The sequence below is a fragment of the Bos indicus x Bos taurus genome, chromosome 27, assembly GCF_003369695.1.
Source record: "Bos indicus x Bos taurus breed Angus x Brahman F1 hybrid chromosome 27, Bos_hybrid_MaternalHap_v2.0, whole genome shotgun sequence".
NCBI classification, from domain to species: Eukaryota; Metazoa; Chordata; class Mammalia; order Artiodactyla; family Bovidae; genus Bos; species Bos indicus x Bos taurus.
In genome coordinates this window covers 16784198-16808139 of record NC_040102.1, presented here as the reverse complement: position 1 = coordinate 16808139, position 23942 = coordinate 16784198, and the positions used below count along the sequence as shown (strand labels likewise).

At 39.4% G+C, this 23942-nt stretch overlaps 1 long non-coding RNA gene across 4 annotated transcripts in view; it reads right to left on the bottom strand.

The window, feature by feature from the left end:
• Positions 1-21124, bottom strand: part of LOC113884901 — a 135262-nt gene extending 114138 nt beyond the window's left edge. For 2 of the 4 annotated variants that reach the window (XR_003509046.1, XR_003509048.1), the window contains exon 1: positions 20809-21123. This is a non-coding gene — a long non-coding RNA (uncharacterized LOC113884901). Of the gene's footprint in view, positions 1-20808 lie in introns of all 4 variants that reach the window. The other 2 variants (XR_003509044.1, XR_003509049.1) reach the window with 2 other exon arrangements.
• Positions 21125-23942: the final 2818 nt, after the last annotated feature.

Below are 23942 nucleotides of genomic sequence, written 5' to 3'. Positions count from 1 at the left end.
ACGATAAAGCCACAGTAAACAAAGCAGTGTGACAAGCATAAAGACTGACACATAGATCAATGGAACAGAATAGAAAGTTCAGAAATAAACCTTTATATTGATATGTATATAGTCAATTTACTTTTGAAAAAGAGCCAAAGAAATTTAGTGGGGAGAGGATAATTCTTTTCAACAAATGGTGCTGGAAAAAATGGATATCCATGCAAAAAATCACGATAGTAATCACCATCTTAGCTCTTTATAACACAAAAAAACCAACTCAAGATGGATCATGACCTGAATGTAAGATAGAAAACTATAAATATTCTAATGTAAACATGAGAGAAAATATTTTTGAAACTGGGTTAGGCAAAAGACTTTTTTTTAGATGGAACACTAAAGCTGTGATCTGTAACAGAAAAATGGATAAATAGGACTTTAGCTCCCCCACACTGCTCACATGGACTTTCTCCTTTTCCTTCAATTGGCCTTTTACACCCATCACTGCCAAAACCTCTGTTTTCTTTCAAGGAGACCTTCTTCACTTGATCTAACTCCGGCACCCTTCACTGGGTTTCCCACAAGCTCCCACCTACCACTTCCTGTGCAGAAACCCACTCAGCCAACTGAGTTTTAAAACGTCACCTCCAAGGGCACAGATACCATGTGCAACTTGCTCAAGCAATAACCTCTTTACTGCATTACAGCCCCTCCCCCCTGACAGGCGCACGCCTTGATCAGCCCTGTCTAAAAGCTTCCGGACAGAGAAGGAAAGAAAAAAGGAAGAACAGACTTTGAACTCAAACAGTCAGTGTTCTCCTTGATTACTGTTTGAGTCATTAAGTGTCTGTGAGGAACACACATCAGCATATCTTCATTAAAAATCTAAGACAAGTATCCTATCTATTCACCGTATCATATTTATTCCTGGAAAAAGATACCAAATGCACAGCACAGAATACTGCATCTTATGGGGTTCTCAACAAATATTCATTGGCTAAAAACACATATCTTTCCTTTGCCAAACACGTAATAGTTCAATTGAAATCGAATTTCACATCATAGAGAGCTATAAATTATATATTGTGAATAACAATTAATTAATTAAATACATAGAAGGAATTAGGTTAACAAATTTAACTGGAGACTATCCCAGAAATTGTTCATTGCATCATTTTGTTTTCTAGCCATGAGCACCGAAAACAATTCTTTTCTCTTTATAGAAAATTTTAATAAAAAATCTATACTGAATATGTTGTTTTATTTTGAACTAAATCATTTCAATAGGCAGGGTGACACAAGTGTGGCTAAAATCTATGACATTGACTTGACAATAAAATGTCTATTTTTTAAAAAATGATTTGATTTTAAATAGCCGTAACCTTCTGTTATAATACTGGACCCTTAAAATGATTTTCTTATGTCTCAGCATTTGCCAAACTGAAGGAAAATCTATTCTTATAATAAGCCCATACTGAAAATAAAAATTTAAAATAGTCGATGCCAGATATTAGAAGACTAAGTCAATATAAACTATACCATTTTTTATTTAATTTATAATTGAATACCTTCTAAAAACTTCAATTATGATTTGTTTTAATAGTGAACCTTTGTTATGGTTTCTGCTGGTTTATGGTTATCTAAATATTACAAAAGCCTCATAAACAATGCACCATATATACATATAGAAAATACTGGAGACAGATGACCTAGTATAGAATTCAGTTTTTGAGGTGATTGGAATCTTTACAAACCAGAAAATGGGAGAGAGGGAGGGCTGGAAACTGGTGGAAAGAAAATGGACAGTTTCCATCTATCTACATCCATAAACTAAAGTTAGTTCTATACAAAGTGAGACCAAGAAACAGAACACTGGAGAGGACGCACATGATAATATAATGGTATGATTTGTACTGCACTGAATTGAACAAAACTGCATTTTTCCCAAACCACAATATACTTGGATACCTTTTTCTAAATGTCTCAAATGGACACTGCCTTCATTGTGTAGGTTTGGATAAAGCAAAGCACAGGCAGCTCATAACCCTTCTACTCTACAGACCGCATAAATTTGAAATTTTGAGAGGCTCGGCCTCTACTTGCTAAAATCTTGCTCAGCTAGTGAAAGCGCTGAACTTAACATTTAGCTCCTTTTATTGCAGTTGGTCCTGTATTTTACAGCCCTCCTTCTAGAAAGAAGGCTTTTTATCAATTCAACAATATCTCATGATTTTCAGGCTGTTTTTCAGGCATATTCCTTCAAACATTCTGGCAATCCAACAGCAGCTCCGGGTTTAGTTATCATTTGCAACTACCCTCTTCTTTCAGGGGTGCTCCTCGGTGGCTCAGCAGTAAAGAATCTGCCTGCAATTCAGGAGACACTGGTTTGATACATGGGTTGGTAAGATCCCCTGGAGAAGAGCATGGCAACCCACTCCAGTATTCTTGCCTGGAGAATCCCGTGGACAGAGGAACATGGCAGGCTACAGTCCACAGAGTTGCAAAGAGTCGGACTTGACTGAAACAACTGAATACACACACTGCACTTTCAAACAGATCCCTGCATCTTTCCAGTCTTAGTCTGGTGATTCTCTATTATCAAGTATCCTATAACAATATTGTGATGCTAATCAGATTAGTATGCTTTAATCACTATATTTCTGTGGCTTATTTTCTACTAATTAGAGCTAGTAAAATGTGCTGTTAATTTAATTAATGAAGGAACTCATCATTGACAGACATCATCTTTCTTGCTTCGTCCACATATTTAAACAGAGCCTGAAGTCCGCAGGTGATTTAATCGATCACCACCGTAGACAGCAGCAACAACGCCTATCTCGGACCAAGGGAACGCCTCCATTTCTTCATCATTTCAGTTCAGTCGCTCACTCGTGTCTGACTCTTTGCAACCCCATGAACTGCAGCATGCCAGAACTCCCTGTCCATCACCAACTCCCGGAGCCTGCACAAACTCATGTCCATTGAGTCGGTGATGCCATCCGACCATCTAATCCTCTGTTGTCCCCTTCTCCTACCTTCAATCTTTCCCAGAATCAGGGTCTTTTCAAATGAGTCAGCTCTTCGCATCAGGTAGCCGAAGTATTGGAATTTCAGCTTGAACATCAGTCCTTCCAATGAACACCCAGGCCTGAGCTCCTTTAGGATGGACTGGTTGGATCTCCTTGCAGTCCAAGGGATTCTCAACAGTCTTCTCCAACACCACAGTTCAAAAGCATCAATTTTTCAGCACTCAGCTTTCTTTATAGTTCAACTCTCACTTCCATACATGACTACTGGAAAAACCATAGCCTTGACTAGATGGACCTTTGTTGGCAAAGTAATGTCTCTGCTTTTGAATATGCTATCTAGGTTGATCATAACTTTCCTTCCAAGGAGTAAGCGTCTTTTAATTTCATGGCTGCAATCACCATCTGCAGTGATTTGGGAGCCAAAAAAAAAATAAAATAAAGTCATCCACTGTTTCCACTGTTTCACCATCTATTTGCCATGAAGTGATGGGACCAGATGCCATGAACTTCGTTTTCTGAATGTTGAGCCTTAAGCCAACTTTTTCACTCTCCTCTTTTACTTTCATCAAGAGGCTCTTTAGTTCTTCTTCACTTTCTGCCATAAGGGTGGTGTCATCTGCATATCTGAGGTTATTGATATTTCTCCCAGCAATCTTGATTCCAGCTTGTGCTTCTTCCAGCCCAGTGTTTCTCATGATGTACTCTGCTGCTGCTGCTGCTGCTGCTGTGTCTCTTCAGTCATGTCCGACTCTGTGCAACCCTGTAGATGGCCGCCCACCAGGCTCCCCCATCCCTGGGATTCTCCAGGCAAGAACACTGAAGTGGGTTGCCATTTCTTTCTCCAGTGCAGAAAAGTGAAAGGTGAAAGTGAAGTCACTCAGTCGTGTCCGACTCTTAGCAACCCCACGGACTGCGGCCCACCAGGGTCCTCCGTCCATGGGATTTTCCAGGCAAGAGTACTGGAATGGGGTGCCATTTGATGTACTCTGCATTTAAGTTAAATAAGCAGGGTGACAATATATAGCCTTGACATACTCCTTTTCCTATTTGGAACCAGTCTGCTGTTAAATGTCCAGTTCTAGCTATTGCTTCCTGACCTGCATACAGGTTTCTCAAGAGGCAGGTCAGGTGGTCTGGTATTACCATCTCTTTCAGAATTTTCCACAGTTTATTGTGATCCATACAAAGACTTTGGCATAGTCAATAAAGCAGAAATAGATGTTTTTCTGGAACTCTCTTGCTTTTTCCATGATCCAGTGGGTGTTGGCAATTTGATCTCTGGTTCCTCTGCCTTTTCTAAAACCAGCTTGAACATCTGGAAGTTCACGGTTCATGTATTGCTGAAGCCTGGCTTGGAGAATTTTGAGCATTACTTTACTAGCGTGTGAGATGAGTGAAATTGTGCAGTAGTTTGAGCATTCTTTGGCATTGCCTTTCTTTGGGATTGGAATGAAAACTGACTTTTTCCAGTCCTGTGGCCACTGCTGAGTTTTCCAAATTTGCTGGCATATTGAGTGCAGCACTTTCATAGCATCATCTTTTAGGATTTGAAATAGCTCAACTGGGATTTCATCACCTCCAATAGCTTTGTTCATAAGGCCCACTTGACTTCACATTCCAGGATGTCTGGCTCTAGGTCAGTGATCATACCTTCATGATTATCTGGGTCGTGAAGATCTTTTTTGTACAGTTCTTCTGTGTATTCTTGCCACCTCTTCTTAATATCTTCTGTTTCTGTCAGGTCCATACCATTTCTGTCCTTTATTGAGCTCATCTTTGCATGAAATGTTCCTTTGGTATCTCTAATTTTCTTGAAGAGATATCTAGTCTTTCCCACTCTGTTGTTTTCCTCTATTTCTTTGCACTGATGGCTGAGGAAGGCTTTTTTATCTCTCCTTGCTATTCTTTGGAACTCTGCATTCAAATGGATATGTCTTTCCTTTTCACTTTTCTTCTTTTCACAGCTATTTGTAAGACCTCCTCAGACAGCCATTTTGCTCCTTTGCATTTCCTTTTCTTGGGGATGGTCTTGATCCCTGTCTCCTGTACAATGTCCATAGTTCATCAGGCACTCTATCAGATCTAGTCCCTTAAATCTATTTGCCACTTCCACTATATAATCATAAGGGATTTGATTTAGGTCATACCTGAATGGTTTAATGGCTTACCCCACTTTCTTCAATTTATGTCTGAATTTGGCAATAAGGAGTTCATGATCTGAGCCACAGTCAGCTCCTGGTCTTGTTTTTGCTGACTGTATAGAGCTTCTCCATATTTGGCTGCAAAGAATATAATCAATTTGATTTCAATGTTGGCCATCTGGTGATGTCCATGTGTAGAGTCTTCTCTTGTGTTGTTGGAAGAAGGTGTTTGCTATGACCAGTGCCTTCTCTTGGCAAAACTCTGTTAACATTTGCCCTGCTTTATTCTGTACACCAAGGCCAAATTTGCCTGTTACTCCAGGTGTTTCTTGACTTCCTACTTTTGCATTCCAGTCCCCTATTATAAAAAGGACATCTTTTTTAGGTGTTAGTTCTAAAAGGTCTTGTAGGTCTTCATAGAACCACTCAACTTCAGCTTCTTCAGCATTACTGGTTGGGGCATAGACTTGGGTTACCGTGATATTGAATGGTTTGCCTTGGAAACGAACAGAGATCATTATGTCATTTTTGAGACTGCATCCAACTGCATTTCGGACTCTTCTGTTGACCATGATGGCCACTCCATTTCTTCTAAGGGATTCCTGCCCACAGTAGTAGGTGTAATGGTCATCTGAGTTAAATTCACCCATTCCAGTCCATTTTAGTTCACCGATTCCTAGAATGTCAACGTTCACTCTTGCCATCTCCTGTTTGACCACTTCCAATTTGCCTTGATTCATGGACCTGACATTCCAGGTTCCGATGCAATATTGCTCTTCACAGCATCAGACCTTCCTTCCATCACCAGTACCATCCACAACTGGGTGTTGTTTTCGCTTTGGCTCCATCCCTTCATTCTTTCTGGAGTTATTTCTCCACTGATCTCCAGTAGCATATTGGGCACCTATCGACCTGGGGAGTTTCTCTTTCAGTGTCCTATCTTTTTGCCTTTTCATACTGTTCATGGGGTTCTCAAGGCAAGAATACTGAAGTGGTTTGCTATTCCCTTCTCCATTGGACCACATTTCTTCATAAACTCCTTTAAATAATGATAGCCATGACCATCAACACTAAGAAACTAGTCTCTCACTAAGTACCTCGAGTGATGTAACCTTATAATAGCTTAAACGTTTTGATCCAATTCCATATTCACAATCCCAACATAATACACTTAAGTAATCATTTTAATCAACAAACTTGTCAGATAAAAATGAAATCAAGGAGCTGTGTTTGAATTGCCCATGTGGAATTGAAATAATTGGTTAGATTAGCTAAAAAGTCTATCCAACTTCTCATATAAATCCAGCTGTTATCTATATATTCTGAAATAAACACACCTCAGGATGACCTTAATTTACAAATGGATCAGTTTTGTAAAATAATTTGCTCAATTATTTTTTTCCAATATAAACGCCATTGCTAGTTGGTTTTCCTGGTTGGCTCAAAGAGTATATTTCATCCATAACTACTGTTCCTAACATAATAAAACTACTCATTGAAGCCACACAGCTCTACTTGACGGGCTATGTCCAGACTACTCAGTTTCCTTCTTCTCATCTACTTTCAAGCCTCCCTTTGCTAAAACATTTCAAGTGTTTTCATAAAAGCAGTGTCAGCAGAAATACTAAAGCCAATGGTCGATCCATAGCATATAAAGAAAGAAACAATAATGAATTAATTTAGACTAATGTGAATTTGGAAATAAAGCTCTGTCTTCCCACCAAAATACTGGTAGCTGCTTGTAATTGTTTCCCAGAAAAGTACAGGAAAATATTGTATGACTTGGTTATTTATGCAAAAGTAGTGGATCCTAATGTCAGGATGTCTATCTTGTTGATGGAGCTGTAAGGTACAACCTTCGGATTTGGGTCTATATGACCACTAGGCCCCCTGATGCAAAGAGCTGACTCATTGGAAAAAACCCTGACGCTGGGAAAGATTGAAGGCAGGAGGAGAAGGGGACGACAGAGGATGGGATGGTTGGATGACATCACCCACTCAATGGACATGAATCTGAGCAAACTGCAGGAGGTAGTTAAGGACAGGAGAGCTTGGCATGCTGCAGTCCATGGGGTCTCAAAGAGTCAGACCTGACTTAGCAGCTGAACAACAATGACCATTGTGCTGTGCCTAGTCACTCAGTCATGTTTGACTCTTTGTGGCCCCATGGACTGTAGCCCACCAGGCTCCTCTGTCCATGGAATTCTCCAGGCAAGAATACTGGAGTGGGTTGCCACATCCTCCTTCAGGGGATCTTCCCAACCCAGGGATCAAATCCAGGTCTCCCACATTGCAGCAGATTCTTTACTGTCAGAGCCACAAGGGAAGCCTCAGCAATGACCACTAGGATCTCTTGACAGAGAAGGCAATGGCAGCCCACTCCAGTACTCTCGCCTAGACAATCCCATGGACGGAGGAGCTGATAGGCTGCAGTCCATGGGGTTGCGAAGAGTCGGACACGACTGAGCGACTTCACTTTCACTTTTCACTTTCATGCATTGGAGAAGGAAATGACAACTCACTCCAGTGTTTTTGCCTGGAGAATCCCAGGGACGGGGGAGCCTGGTGGGGTCACACAGAGTCAGACACAACTGAAGCAACTTAGCAGCAGCAGCAGCAGGATCTCTTGAAACTACATAGCTCTAAAAGTAAATCATATTAAGTTAAGAAAGAATGGAATTGGAAATTCCTAATTGTTCTTATTGAGGAAATATTTTTGTTTCTTTGGGTTTCCTCAAAGCTTTGTGATCTGAAGGAAGATTATAAGGAATCATTTTATTTTTCTGTATTCTTCTCTAGGATTAGCTACCAGATGATACGTGGGTCTCAGTGGATTAGGAATCTGTGTTACAGTCAGTTCCAATGACAAAAAATGGTTGCTTTGAAATAACTGGTTTGGCATATCCAGAAACATGATTCTCTTCACATTCAAAGCATTTTTTTCCTCCAGGTTGCTAAAAACTGTGTGGATGGACCCCAGTAATGCCTTCAACTAGTTCCTATATAATCTTCTATTCTCCTTTGGTAGATCCCTCACAGAGGATGCTGGTCTTGGCTTTGTCACTTGCTTAACTAATGAGACATTAGCAAAAGTGATGTGAACAGAGATTTCAGAAGTCTTTCCTCTCGCTGTTGTGGGTACCCTGCTGCCATGGGAACAAGCTCAGTCTAGTCAGATGTATGATGAGAAACACATGGCCCAGTTACCCACACTGCCGCAGCTGCCACCCAGTTAGCCTCCAGAAGCACAACAGTCACGGTGACTGGCAGCTGACCACAGACACATGACCGAGATCAGGGGAAAAACTGTTCTGTTAAGCACATCTCAGATTGCTGACTCAGAATTGTAAGCCAAACAAACGGTTGTTTTTTAAGCCACTAGTTTTGAGATGGCTTGTTTTGTTGCAAAGACCAATTTACATGAAAGCACTTTTTCATGATTTTTTATAATTCTTTTAGGACTAGAAATGAAACTATTTCCTATGGTGGAAGGAGTATTACTAAGATAAGATTTGGCTCCACTTAGAAAAAAAGAGCAAAGTAGGAGGACTTTATTCAATCTCAAAACTTCCTATAAAGCTACAATAATCAAGGCAGTGTGATTAGCGTAAGGACTGACACATAGATCAATGGAACAGAATAGAAAGTTCAGAAATAAATCCTTATATTTATGGTCAACTGATTTTTGACAAAGAGCCAAAGAAATTTAGGGGGAAAGGATACTTTTTTTTCAACAAATGGTGCTGAAATTATTGGATAACCATATGTAAAAAAATAGCAATAGTAATCATTATCTTAGCTCTTTATGAGATGCCAACAAAAATCAACTTAAAATGGATCATAGACCTAGATGTAAAAGAAAAATTTTTAAGATTTCTAATTAAAACATGAGAGAAAAGCATATTTGAAATAGGTTAGGCAAAGATTTATTAGCTATGACACTAAAATTATTATATATAAAAGGAAAATTGATGAATTGGACTTCATCAAAATTTCAAAACTTTTGTTTTCTAAATTTTAAAATTAAATACAAGTCACAGATTGACAGAAAATAATGCAATCATATATCTCAGAAAGGACTTGTATCCTGAATCTATAAAGAGCTTCTACAGCTCAATAATAAAAACCTCCAGTTGAAAAATAAGGAAAAGATCTAAATAGACATTTATCCAAAAAATAAATCTAAATGACCAACAAGCATTTGAAAAGATGCTCAACATCATAAATCATTAGATAAATGCAGATCAAAATCACAGATACCACTTCACACACCCTAGGATGGCCATAATCAAAATCCAGACAATAAAAAGTACTACTGATGAAAATATGGATCCCCCTGCCCATTGCTGAAGCAAATGAAAAATAATGCAATCACTTTGGAAAACTATTTTTCTTTCTTAAAAAAGGTTAAATGCAAACTTATGACACAAAAATTCCTGTACTGTTTATCCATCCAATGAATATTGGCCATTCGTCCAAATGAAAACTGACATTCATACAAAGATTCATACAAAAAACTGACATTCATACAAAAACTGACATTCATTCATACAAGCAGCACATTCACAACAGTCCCAAATTGTGAGCAATCTGAATGTCTATCAACTGGTAAACTGATTGAAAAAAAAAAATGTGGTATACCCATACACTGGAATAGTATTCACCAATAATAATAATTAAAAAAAACACAAGCTACTGGTACAACACTACAGGTAAACCTCAAAAATAATGTGTTAAGTAGAAGAAGCATTTCAAAAATCATATTGTATTCTCTTATATGCTATCTATACATTTCTTTTTTGTTGTTGTTCGGTCACTCAGTCATGTCCAACTCTTTGCAGCCCCATGAATTGCAGCATGCCAGGCTTTCCTGTCCTTCACCATCTCCCAGAGCTGGCTCAAACTCATGTATATTAAGTCAGTGGTGCCATCAAACCACCTCAACCTCTGCCACCCCTTTCTTCTTTTGCCTTCAGTCTTTCCCATCATCAGGATCTTTTCCAATTAGTCAACTCTTCACATCAGGTGGCCAAAGTATTGGAGCTTCATCATCAGTCCTTCCAATGAATATTCAGGGTTGATTTCCTTTAGGACTGACTGGTTTGATCTCTTGCAGCCAAAGGGACTCTTCAAGGAGTCTTCTCTAGCACAATTCAAAAACATCATTTCTTTTGTAATTAGCCTTCTCTACGATCCAATTCTCACATCTGTATATGACGACTGGAAAAACCATAGCTTTGACTGTACAGACTTATACCACCCACAAAGTGATGACTCTGCTTTTTAATACAGCCTAGGATGTCATATCCTTTCTTCCAACGAGCAAGTGTCTTTTTAATTTTCAGCAGTGATTTTGGAGCCCAAGAAAATCAAATCTGTCACTGTTTCCACTTTTTCTCCTTCTATTTGCCATGAAGTGAGGGGACAAGATGCCAGGATCTTAGTTTTTTTAATGCTGAGTCTTAAGCCAGCTTTTTCACTCTCCTCTTTCACCCTTATCAAGAGGAAAAGTGAGGTTACTAAAGAAAGCAAAAGGGAAATCAAAAAATTTCTAGAAACAAATGACAATGAAAACACAATTCAAAACCTATGGGATGCAGCAAAAGCAGTTCTAAGAGGGAAGTTTATAGCAATACAATTCTACCTCAAAAAACAAGAAAAACATCAAATAGACGAGCTAACTTTACACCTAAAACAACTGGATAAAGAAGAACAAAAACCCCCAAAATTAGTAGAAGGAAAGAAATCATAAAGATTTGAGCAGAAATAAATGAAAAAGAAGTGAAAGAAACAATAGTAAAGATTAATAAAACTAAAAGCTGGTTCTTTGAGAATATAAACAGAATTGACAAACCTTTAGCCAGATTCATCAAAAAATAAAGGGAGAGAAGAATCAAATCAACAAAATTAGAAATGAAATAGAGAGGTTACAACAGAAAATGCACAAATACAAAGGATTATAAGAGACTATTATGAACAACTCTATGGCAATAAAATAGACAACCTGGAAGGAATGGACAGATTCTTAGAAAAGTTCAATCTTCCAAGACTGAAACAGGAAGAAATAGAAATTATGAACTACCCAATCACAAGCACTGAAATTGAGGCTGTAATGAAAAATCTCCCAAAAAACAAAAACCCAGGACCAGATGGCTTCACAGGAGAATTCTATCAAACATTAGAGAAGAGAATGCCTATCCTTCTAAAACTCTTTCAAAAAATTGCAGAGGAAGGAATACTTCCAAACTCATTCTATGAGGCCACCATCAACCTGATATCAAAAGCAGATAAAGACAACACAAAAAAGAAAACTACAGGCCAATATCACCAATGAACATAGATGCAAAAATCCTCAACAAAATTTTAGCAAACAGAATTCAACAACACATCAAAATGTTCATACACCATGATCGAGTTGGGTTTATTCCAGGGATGCAAGGATTCTTCAATATATGCAAATCAATCAATGTGATACACCGTATTAACAAATTGAAAGATAAAAACCATATGATCATCTCAATAGATGCAGAAAAAGCCTTTGACAAAACTCAGCACTCAATTATGATTAAAACTCTTCAAAAAATGGGCATAGAAGGAACCTACCTCAACATAGTAAAGGCCATATATGATAAGCCTATGGCAAACATTATTCTCAATGGTGAAAATCTGAAAGCATTCCCCCTAAGATCAGGAACAAGACAAAGGTGTCCACTTTCACCACTATCAACATAGTTCTGGAAGTCCTAGCTACAGCAATCAGAAGAGAAAAAGAAATAAAAGGAATCCAGATTGGAAAAGAAAAAGTAAAGCTCTCACTGTTTGCAGATGACATGATACCATACATAGAAAACCTTAAAGATAGTATCATAAAATTACTAGAGCTAATCAGTGGATTTAGAAAAGTTGCAGGATACAAAATCAATACACAGAAATCACTTGCATTTCTATATCCCAACAATGAAAAATCAGAAAGAGAAATCAATCCCCTTCACCATTGCAACAGAAAGAATTAAATATCTAGGAATAAACTTACCTAAGGAGACAAAAGAACTGTACACAGAAAATTATAAGACACTAATGAAAGAAATCAAAGACAACATAAATAGATGGAGAGATATTCCACGTTCCTGAGAGGGAAAAATCAATATTGTGAAAATGACTATACTACCAAACACAATCTACAGATTCAATGTGATCCCTATCAAATTGCCAATGACATTTTTCACAGAACTAGAACAAAAAATTTCACAATTCATATAGAAACACAAAAGACCCTGAATAGCCAAAGCAGGCTTGAGAAAGAAGAATGCAGCTGGAAGAATCAATTTTCCTGACTTCAGATTATACTACAAAGCTACTATCATTGAAACAGTATAGTACTGACACAAAAACAGAAATATAGACCAATGGGACAAGATAGAAAGCCCAGAAATAAACCCATGGGCCTATGGGTACCTTATTTTTGACAAAGGAGGCAAGAATATACAATAGGGCAAGGACAGCCTCTTCAATAAATGGTGCTGGGAAAACTGGACAGCCACATGTAAAAGAATGAACTTAGAACACTTCCTAACACCATACACAAAGATAAACTCAAAATGGATTAAAGGCCTCCATATAAGACCGGAAACCATAAAACTCTTAAAGGAAATCATAGGCAGAACACTCAATGACATAAATCAAAGCAAGATTCTCTATGATCCACTTCCTAGAGTAACGGAAATAAAAATGAAAGTAAACAAGTGGGACCTGATTAAACTTAAAAGCTTTTGCACAGCAAAAGATACTATAAGCAAGGTGAAAAGACAACCCTCAGAATGGGAGAAAATAATAGCAAATGAAACAACTGACAAAGGATTAATTTCCAAAATATACAAGCAGCTCATACAACTCAATACCAGAAAAACAAACAAAAAGTGGGGCAAAGACCTAAGACATTTCTCCAAAGAAGACATACAGATGGCTGACAAACACAAGAAAAGATGCTCAACATCACTCATTATTAGAGAAATGCAAATCAAAACTACAATGAGATATCACCTCACATCAGTCAGAATCAGTTCAGTTCAGTCGCTCAGTTGTGTCTGACTCTTTGCGACCCCATGGACTGCAACATGCCAGGCCTCCCGGTCAGAATGGCCATCATCAAAAAGTCTACAAACAATAAATGCTGGGAGAAAAGGGAATGCTGCTGCACTGTTGGTGGGAATACAAACTGATACAGCCACTATGGAAGACAGTATGGAGATTCCTTAAAAAACTAGGAATAAAACCACCACATGACCCAGCAATCCCACTCCTAGGCATATACCCTGAAGAAACCAAAATTGAAAAATACACATGTATCCCATTGTTCACTGAAGCACTATTTACAGTAACTAGAATATGGAAGCAACCTAGATATTCATCAACAGATGAATGGATAAAGAAGTTGTGGTGCATATACACAATGGAGTATTACTCAGCCATAAAAAGGAACACATTTGAGTAAGTTCTAATGAGGTGGATGAACGTAGAACCTATTATACAGAGTGAAGTCAGTCAGAAAGAGAAAGACAAATATCTTATTCTAATGCATATATACAGAATCTAGAAAAATGGTACTGAAGAATTTATTTACAGGGCAGCAGTGGAGAAAAAGACACAGAGAACAGACTTATGGATATGGAGAGAGGGGAGGAGAGGGTGAGATGCATGGAGAGAGTAACATGGAAACTTACATTACCATATATAAAATAGACAGCCAACGGGAATTTGCTGTATGGCTCAGGAAACTCAAACAGGGGTTCTGTATCAACCTAGAGGGATGGGGTGGGAAGGGAGAAGGGAGGAGGTTCAAAAGGGAGGGGATATATGTATACATATGGCTGATTCATGTTGAGGTTTGACAGAAAACAACAAAATTTTGTAAAGCAATTATCCTTCAATAAAAAATAAGTTTAAAAAAAAGAGGGAAAGTGAATCTATGGGGCAGAAAGTAATCAGTGCTTGCCTTGGGCTAGAGGTGGGAGATAAGATTGACAGCAAACGGGCACAGGGAACTTACTGGAGTGATTTTTAAAACATTTTTAAACTGGGATGTAGTGATAATTACACTGTTCTATAAATCCACTAAAAAAAAATCAATTTGCACGCATGCCTGCACTTTCACATAATGTAACTAATACCTTAAAAAAGCTTGGCTGTTAAAAAAAACAGACTAACTTTGGACTTCCTCTTGAAAGAGAGGAAAAAAGGGAACTGGTAAATATGAGAATAAATGTGATTTGGAATTTGCCCGTAGACAAAATATAGTTTTTAAAAATTGACCAACTGTCATCTTCTGTGTATGCGTGTATATGTGAGTTAATGATCAACATACTGAAATGATAATATTATTCTTTTCTTTTGGAGTTATGCTAAAGTGAAAACTTTCATAGCATAAATACTCCCAGCAGGGGAGATTGGACAGCAGGGAACTTGTGGCTGCCCGCAACGTGTCTAGGAGGCCAGCAGGAGGACAGATGATGTAAGCATAACAGGTTGTAACCGTATCTGTGAAATCGCTTTCTCTGGCCCTCACCCAGTACCCACCCTGTCAGCGCCCATCAACACACCTGAACACGGTCAGGCCCCTCTGTCTGTCCAGACACCCAGCGTCAGATTCAAGTGAGGAATGTGAAGGTGGTCTTGATGGAGCATATGGTTCCATTTTGCTGATTTGGTCCAGTTGTTTGAAAACACATTGTCATAAGTAGCATGCTATTTATCATATTTCACTATCTTTCAGGAGAGGTTTCAAGAGGAAAAAAAAAATCATACTTTTCCCTGATGTACTCTTACTTTCCCAAATTTGAGAAATAAGCTGTTTCATTACTTTACAATGGAAAAGAAGATTGCACCCCATTTTTGTTTTACAGCATTTATAAGCACATGCGTTGTTGTGATAAATTAAACCTGGCAAGGATTAAGGGAAAATTCTCCACCTAAGTGATCATGCAGCTCCAGGCAACATCCATAGGTCAGCTCAACTAGCCCTCTGCCAAAGACACAGTGTGCTTAAAAAACCACACCCAGACAAATGAAAGTTTATTCTATTTTTAAAGATTTCCTGGGGAGAGGATCATAGGAATTTTTGCCCCTTAGGCATTTAGTCTGTCTGAGAAATTCATTTTACATAGGAACATGATAGAAACAAAAAGAATATGATTGTCTGGCTGCAAAATGCAAGGACTTTTATTATTATCATCATCATTCTGAAATACAGAGGACAAAGTGGAAGATAAAATTCATGCACTATGTCTGGTGTTCTTCTGATTAATGAAACAGACTCTTCTATTTTGTTAAGGTTAAGTAAGCGAGCCGAGCCAAGAAGCTTAGTTTTGCATTTTAATTTTGGGGACTCTCGACAATAATAAGGCTGCTGAACATAAGAACGTAAGCCAAGAACTGTTTTCTCTAGATTTCTACTATGTTTTTCCCCAGCTATTATACTGAAGAAATTGTGGTTTAGCTAGTAAGAGATAGGTTCATAAATTTAAAGTATTTATGGGTCATTCTCAATTATTATTCTGAGATACCGAACATCCTCCAGCATAAATGGAAAAGTCAGCTCACAAGTGGTTTAAAATGAGAAAAAGTGAATAACCAAAAAGTCATTTGAATATATACAAAATACAAATAAGCTTCTGGGCACATTTTAATTTAAAAGAAATCAATGTTTTGCTAAAATAATTTTAATTACTCAAATTGCCCATTGTCATTATGAGCTTCATTCTTTTCCTACTTAAGGGTGATCATTTGCTCAAATTGTCCTCCTCTCAGTGGGTAATGGGTAAAAACTGACCTTGTGAAAAGAACTCACTTCCAAAAAAAAAGGAATATCTCTCTACATTTCAGTTCGTGCTTAAAAAAGACAAACAACCAAATGGGGGAAGGGCAGAGGGGTGGTGTGGAGGTTGAACCAGCTTGCTAAATGCCCAGGGCACCAGAGAAAAAGCTTACTCCATGCATACCTAATGGAAGGGCAAGAGCAGAGAACCAACCACGATACAGCCTGTCTGAATGAAGACCTAGGTTGCTGCCCAGCTCTGCCCAGCTCTGGGTCACGAGCACCTGCAGGAGCCAGACCTGCAGGAGTTTCCTGCTTTGCTCTCTTCATCACCACTCCCTCACTTCCTTTCCCTCACCTCCGCCTGCCCATTATACATCAGAGTATGAAAATTCCAAAGTCGAGTGCTGTCTAGGGTAAATATTTAACCCTTATCTCGCTCATATTTGCCATCACACTCAAAAGATATTCCCATACATATTAATCATTTTACTTCCTGGTAAGTCATGTATATGGTGTTTTTAAGAGGAGGAGGAGTATGCTGGGAATGGCAGACATCAGTGGGTCTGTGGAGCTAAGCTGGTTGGCAAGGGCCTGCCCAGAGCTTTGAGACGAAGCTGACGGCTTCTGCTTCGTAATGCTTAAATCAAGAAGAAACCCAGATGAACCCACCTCTAAGAGGGAATGAGGAAAACAGAGGATGGGGTCCTGACAGGAAAAGGTGGCCCCAGTGAGGAGGCAGTGACCACACCACTTACTGCCCAAGAGCGAAGAGAGAGCAGGTGCCATCTGCTGGCCTGGAATGCCAGGGGCTGAGGATCTGCCCAGGACTGGGTGGAGGTTCGCATGAAATGAGAAGCATGTGCCATCAAGGATCTGGGTGCTCATATGCCCTTTCAGTTCAGTTCAGTGGCTCAGTAATGTCCGACTCTTTGTGACCCCATAGACTGCAGCACGCCAGGCCTCTCTGTCCATCACCAACTCCCGGAGCTTGCTCAGACTCATGCCCATGGAGTCGGTGATGCCATCCAACCATATGCCCTCTGCGTGGCACAAAAACTATGTACTCAGGCCAGTCTAAAGATGCCACACAGGAAATTTCAGAGTTCTAAACCAGTGTGGGTATAAACTTGCTTGGAAACCTTTGATTGCCTTAGAAGTAGCACAACATTCAAAGCTGAGGAAAGCCTGAGATAAACATTAGTTTTCATGGGTTTCATGATAAGGCTCCCCCCACCCCGACCCCCACGCCCACTACTTTACAGAGAACCTATTGAACAGAGATGAAAATATTCTCTTTGAAGTTTGGTTAACTCACTGAGGATCTGAATAAATTTTCATAACTTTAGGTTAAGGAAAATATGCAACAAGCTAGAACATTGATATAAAACATGGATAGCCATAAGCAGAAGGGAAGATAAACTGCTGCAGAAGATTCTGGGTCTGTTGTAAAGAAGAGGTTTCTACAACAAAAGTTGCGAAACTTTATCTTGAGATGATGACTATTAAGCCCATCGTACAAAGTCTTTTAAAAAATATTTAGTTAATTAATTAATTTGGCTGTGTCAGTTCTTAGTCGTGGCATGCAGGATCTCAGGTGAAGCACGTTGGGTCTAGTTCCCCGACCAGGGATCAAACCAGGCTCCCTGCATTGGGAGCACAGAGTCTCAGCCATTGGACGACCAGGGAAGTCCTCCCACAAAGTCTTTACACAGAGAATAAATACTACATTCAGGCAGAGAATAAACAGTACAGTCGACATGCCTGAGCGACTGAACTGACTGAAATGGTACATTCAAGCCTAGAATTAGAAAATCTTAATTAAAAATCCCATGTGCCTTCAATATGTCAGGAATTGTATGCTTTGCATGAGCTTTCTGTTTTAAACATCACAAGAATTATTTCAAATGGTCTTTAGTAGTAGTAGTAATAGTATGCTCAGTCATGTCCAACTCTTTGCCACCCCATGGACTGTAACCTGCCAGACTCCTCTGTCCATGGGATTCTTCAGGCAAGCATACTGGAGTGGAGTGCCATTTCCTCCTCCAGGGAATCTTCCCGAACCAGGGATCAAACCTACATCTCTTAACATCTGCATTCGCAGGCAGATTCTTTACCATTAGTACCACCTGGGAAGCCCATTTTTATTATGATCATCAGCACCACCATCTAACAAAACCCTGAAACTTAGAATGGTGAAATAAATAACCTAGAATTATTGACCTCGGGATTACAAGAGTAAAGATTTGAGCTCAAGTTTACTTGAGGTTAAGAATTTTGCTTTTTTATTTCCCTATTGTGATTTCCAAAGATGGATTTTTATGAATGCCTGAAGACTCTCAGCTCGGGACGTCCCCTGTGGTAATGATTACAGGCTCTCAGCCCATGAAAGGCTGGGACTTTGATCATAGCTGATGTCAGAGCTTTCCCACTGGAGCCTGGGAGAATTCAAGGACCCAGATGAACACGAGCCTGCAGAACTAATTGTCATGTGTCTATAAGGTACTGACTTCATTCCCTTTCTCCCACGTTTATTCCCTGCATCCACCGTGAAGTCTCAATAGGTATGTAGGTTTGAGTTTCTACCTGTCTTAGGTGAGGTTCTCTGGGAAACCTATCTGAGATGGAGATTTGCACTCAGAGAGTTTATGGGACCAATACCCCAGGGAGAATTGAAGGAAGTAGGATTGAGTGGGTGAAAGAGTTCAACTGTGATGCAGTTTTAACAACTGCTTGCAAACCCTTCAGTTGCCAACATTCCCAGAAGTTGGTAGAATAAATGCTTCTGTTCGTGGGTAGTGTAGTGAAGTGAAGTCACTCAGTTGTGTCCGACTCTTTGCGACCCCATGGACTGTAGCCCACCGGACTCCTTGGTCCATGGGATTTTCCAAGCATGAATACTGGAGTGGGTTGCCATTTCCTTCTCCAGGGGATCTTCCCGACCCAGAGATCGAACCCAGGTCTCCCACGTTGTAGGCAGATGCTTTACCATCTGAACTACCAGGGAAGCCCAAGAAAGTGAAAGTTGCTCAGTCATGTCTGACTCTTTGCCACCCCATGAACTATACAGCCCATGGAGTTCTCCAGACCAGAATATTGGAGTGGATAGCCTTTCCCTTCTCCAGCAGATCTTCCCAACCCAGGAATTGAACTGGGGTCTCCTGCATTGCAGGCAGATTCTTTACCAACTGAGATATCAGGGAAGTTTCGTGGGTACACAGCACTCAACTGCCACATACGCAGGCCTTCAGTGCATCGGCTGACACCAGCTTGACTCAGCAGACATGGCTAATCCAGCAAGTAGTAGACTCCCTCTGGGAGGTCAGCCTACTGGCAGTGGCAGGAGCAACCCTAACTCACCCGGACTCACTAGCTCCAAGAAGCAGAGCTGCACATCAAGTGCTGTATTTATTAAAAAGCCAGAAGTGCAAACAGAGAAAATCACCAGCAAGGATTTAATGGTATAGGTTGGTGGACCTGATGAAGGTTACGGTCTCTGCTCAAAATATAGATTCTCTGTGGAAGTGCAACACTGTGCCCAGCCCTCCTTTTGGCCCTGAACATCTGAGAAGGGGAGAAATGGAGGGAAATGGTTTGATATCACACCCAGAGTGAGCCAATACAGCACATCCAGACACAACCTGCTGTGATAGCTCATCATGGATTAGGAAGCTAATTTCGGGGTTAAATACATTCTTACATGTCATGCTAAATTTATTCTATTAAAGAGTGTTGTTGGAACACTTTCACTAAGTGTTTTCCAAAGATCAAATGTTAAATCCAATTACACCCTAAGGTTCTCTGTCTACAAGTGAAGAGCATGGCCTAGAGAGTTTTCATTCAATCAATAAAAAATTTAATACACACCTCCTATGTACCAAGTTGGGTTTCCCAGGTGGCGCTAGAGGTAAAGAACTCATCTACCAAAGCAGGAGATGTAAGGGTTCCATCCCTTGGTCAGGAAGATCCTAGAGGGCATGGCAATCCACTCCAGCATTCTTGCCTGGAGAATCCCATGGACAGAGGAGCCTGGTGGGCTTCAGTCCATAGAGTTGCAAAGAGTCAAACATGACTGACGTGACTTAGTATACACACATGTACCAAGCATTAGTCCAGTCCCTGGAAACAAAAAATTCTGCTGAAATAGTGCTGTCTGATAAAAAAAAATCATGTGTACGGAAGACACATAAACAGCTAGTTAAATAGTGATTTGATAGTGTTACATACAATAGTGTTACACACAAATTGCTATGAGAGCCCAAAGGAAGAAGCAATCAGAGAGACATGACAATAACACCCTTGGAAATAATGGAAGGTGTTGAACTGAATGCCGGAAGCATAGTTTGCACTCCCAGGGCCCTGTAGTCTAGCAGCCCTTAAGCTAACACCATTGCTGTTTTTAATGTCATCCTTGCAGGGGTGGCAGGAGTAACAGTAACAGAAAAAGCAGAGGGAGAGAAATACTTCAAGTAAGCTAGGTTTTCTGAAAGTTTTCTCTACAAAATCTAAACAGAACTTGACATTTGCCTTCAAAGAATGCAGTTATAAAAAAGAACGTAAGCACAATTAAACCACTCAATCCTCTACACATTTTTTTTTCTTTTGTAGTAATCTCAGCCTTTCTGGTTTATACATACTTTATCATCAAAGAAAACTGACCTTGTTTTCAAAACCACAATTTAATGACTCACTCAGACGTACCCCCTCTCCACTCCCCCCACCCCCAAAAATGGCTTCCTTTAAAAAAAAAAAAAACTATTTCTTGCTTAAAGGTTTCATGCATATATCAACAGCTTAACTTTTGTTTAGAGTTTTCTAGATGGCAGTTAGGAAGCAGGAAAGGACTCACCTCTCTGAAAAGCACGTAACGTCTGGCTAGGTGTTTATTCCGCTGCCTGCAAAAATGATTTCAGATGGTTTTTCATGGATTGCCCAGACTTCCTCAGCTCCCTCCCGCTCTGGCGAAAATTCCTTTCCTGGGGCGGTAAGTTGAGAGGAGAGCTGTGTAACTTTAGACGACAAGCACCTGTCCTCCAGAGCTTCCAGTGGATTCTTCATCACGGGCAGCCTAGAAGCGAGAATTTAGAGTCACATTTTTTTTCCATGCAGGATGTGGTAAAATTTGGAAATTTTTAAATGAAAAAAAAAAAGGTATGTAAATATTTTAATCTCAGATAAAACTTGACAGGGAGGGGAAAGGAATCAGGAGTGATGGAGAAACATTTCTCCTAGTTCAGGACTTTGTGTGAGGCTTGGAGAGTCATGCACTCTAAATAGCTGGGGACAACCTTCCGATAGAGTTCTAAATGCACTGTTAATGTTGGAAAGAATTAAATAAGTAATATTTTTATAAGAAAACCTTTTTTGCATTCTATGCTCTTCTATTATTTGATTCTTATGAGACAAACTTTTCAAAAGAATGAACATTTGCCAAAAGAATGATAAATAGAAATACATGAAAATGTTCTCACGGAGAACACCCACTCTGTAAAGTCTCATCTAGCTGGGGGGGTGCATCCCTCCCATGATACTTATGCCCTGTGTTTCCAGCAAGCACCGGTCTCCTTTTGGCCTACTGAGATTGGGATGACCTTGGCTACAGGGCAAAGGCAGAAAAGAGATCAAGGCATGCACAGAAACAATAATCGGGGGAGACAAACTTGAATTCCACAGCACTTTGGCAGGGACAGCGGGATGGCCTGGTGCACTGTCTGCCGCGGCACGCAGTTCAACTGTCTGCTCTGATAGAAGCCTCCCCACAGCAGCCTCTGAACTACAGACACACGCTGCTGTCGCTCAGCCACACCCCAGAGCAAACACTCTTCCATGTGAGCTGATAAACCTATGAGAAAATTACTGTTGGCAAATGAGTTTATTAGAGTCCTTTGAGAATCATAATCATGCTAATATGAATACTTCCATTTGCTGGGATTCTAGGACATGTCAAGCATTGGAATGGGCACTTGAAAAACATTACCTCTAATTACAATTCTGTAAAATAAGTTACCCATTCCTTAGAAAATTAAATGCCTCAAGGTTAAATGACTAAACTGCATTCATGTAATTACCAAGTTGCAGAGGTTACATCTGCACCTAATATTTCTGATTCCCTTAGATTTTCACATCATCGCTGTGGACTCAGTAAATAATAATGGTGTCAGGTGTCATTTATTGAGCACCTATTGTGTACCTGGTGTTCCGCTATGAACTGTATGTATTTCATTGTATTTAATCCCCAACATAATCTTTGATATCAAGGAATGTTATTTCCATTTATAAAAATCTCTGATAAAGGTAAAATGTCTGTATAAGTAAGGTTTGGGGATAGTTATTACCTGTATTACTGCAGGCATAATGGATCTTTGTTTCCTACTTTTGTTCAGGAAATAGATTGAATGTCATGTCGTCTACATATAGATAATTCTATAAGGCTCTCTCAAAATATCAGCTAACATGGTGCTGCTTGTACATCTTTTACTCACAGAGAAGAATGGCTGCATGAATGTAATGACAATGATGGAGAGAACAAGCCTTGGAATCATCCCAAACTGGTTTAGAATCCAGGCTGGGTCATTTTTGAGCTCCGTGATGATCATGTAGCTACTATTTAATCTTTCTAAGTTTCCATTTTCTTAGCTGTAAATTATAGATAATAATACCCAACTCATAAGTATTTGTATTGGACAGATCAAATCAGGCAATGTCCATAAAACCTTTAGCACAATGCTTGGCATCTACTAAGTGCAAAATAATTGCTAGCTGTAGCTATTTTAAATCAACAATAATCACATTTTATTGACTACATCAGTTAGAATTTGATATAGCTGCTTTAAGAGGGAAACAATTAGCAGTGCCTAACAAAGATAGATAAAACTTCTGTCGCATGTAAAAAAGCACAGAACAGAGACCAGGACATGTACGGCGACTCCATGGTGTCATTAAGGAGACCCAGGATGTGATCTTTGTTCCATTAGCTAGACAGTTGCTTCCATTCTCAAGATTACCTAATGGTCTAAGATGATTTCTGAAGTTTAAGCCAGCTCATCTGAGTCTTGTGTCTAAAGGAGAAGCCCAAAAAAAAGAGACCCCTTGAAGCCAGGTTAACTCCCTTAAATCTACCTTCCCATGGTCCCATGCAACTCATCTGATTCTACTGCCCTTACTATTATAGTCCTTAGTTGCATAGCCACACGGCACCACCGGGAAACGAAGACATATAGCTTTTTATTCTAGGAAAAATTATGCCAGCTAAAATGATTAGGATTTGTTTCTGAGGTGGAAGGGGAAGACAGATGGTGGGAAAGGTAACTGATGGTCTCTGCCACACTGGACAAGAATGATATTACCCTGATTGGAGCAGGTCAGGGCTGATGGAATATTATCAATATCTTAGATCCATCTTTTTACTTAAAAGATGGTAAATGCTCATCCAGGGAGATAATAGGATGTATGAAGGATTGCCTGGTGAGTCGGAGGCAGTCCCCAGACAGAACTCATATCTACTCACTGCTGGTCCAATACACTGTCCATCAACTTTGCTATCTTTCTAATAAATGACATTTTTGTTCTTAAAAAAAAATCTTTTAGAGGGATATGACTTAGACCTTTAAGGCTTCTAGTTCTTGTTTCATCCTTCACATTGGTGAACAGTGGTCAATATTCAATTTGCCATTGTAAACTCTGTTTATAATCACTAACAGCCATTTTTACCAAGGCAATAAATATAATTCTGTTATTTGCTCTACAGATATTATTGTCTAAGCCTTTAATTATTCTGTTATTCTCCTCTGAACTCATTTTATTATTCTTATAGTCTAACATTTATCCTATGAAGATGCATTTTGCCCTTCCTGAGGTTATAGCCAGGGAAATAGAGTTTCCTAAATTATAGAGTCTGTAATTTTCAAGCTTGTGTTTTTCTTAAAGGAAATTTGGTTTGCAAGTTTCTATCTCATTTAAACTAAAATGTGAAATACTAATGTG